We start from the raw sequence: 705 nt of genomic DNA on the forward strand, positions 1-705 counted from the left end.
GCCTTTGGAGAGGAAATAAAACAAGATTCATTCACAGGCACACCAGCTTGGCATGTGAATGAATGTTGGAAATGGATACAACTGCACCGCAGCATTCCTGCAGGTGACCTTGAGAGATGAAAACAAAGGAAAAGCCTTCTTCTAGGCAGGACTTGAACGATGTACCTGATAATATATGTTGTGTTGACAGACAAGTGTCCTCCAGTTATGAACACTAGTGAATGGTCTGGCTAGTTTGTCAGGCATTTGTGAGAAGAAAGACTGGAATATAGGAGACAAGAAATTCTAGGCGTGCTCGCTTCGGCAGCACATACACTAAATTTGGAATGATACAGAGATTAGCATGGCCTTGTGCAAGGATGACACGCAAATCTGTGAAGCATTCCATATTTTTATATTTTTTATTAATTTTTCTTGTCTATTTGTTTGGTTGTTTTGTTTCTCTTGTATTCTCTTCCTGTGGTTGTACCCCTGCTACCACTATATCCATCCGAATACCCTGGATACTGTTTATATGGGTATTAGAACTGGGGAAGGGAAAGGGAATATCAAAATTGAGAGACAATGGACAAAAAGACAAACCATTCCAAAAGCCAAACTTACAAAACCATTTGGTGTAAGTCAACTGTACAACTCGGGGGGAGAGGGAAAAGGGGAGGTGGGAGGGAGCAAATAAGGGAAGAGGTAACAAGTTGAACAAGAAAT

At 41.0% G+C, this 705-nt stretch overlaps 1 non-coding gene across 1 annotated transcript; it reads left to right on the plus strand.

Moving 5' to 3' along the window:
- The first annotated feature begins 291 nt into the window (after nucleotides 1–291).
- LOC125367875 lies at nucleotides 292–394 on the plus strand. Its single transcript, XR_007214178.1, has one exon. It is a non-coding gene; the product is annotated as a U6 spliceosomal RNA (small nuclear RNA).
- Nucleotides 395–705: the final 311 nt, after the last annotated feature.

This window comes from Perognathus longimembris, chromosome 19, assembly GCF_023159225.1.
Source record: "Perognathus longimembris pacificus isolate PPM17 chromosome 19, ASM2315922v1, whole genome shotgun sequence".
Classification (NCBI taxonomy): domain Eukaryota; kingdom Metazoa; phylum Chordata; class Mammalia; order Rodentia; family Heteromyidae; genus Perognathus; species Perognathus longimembris.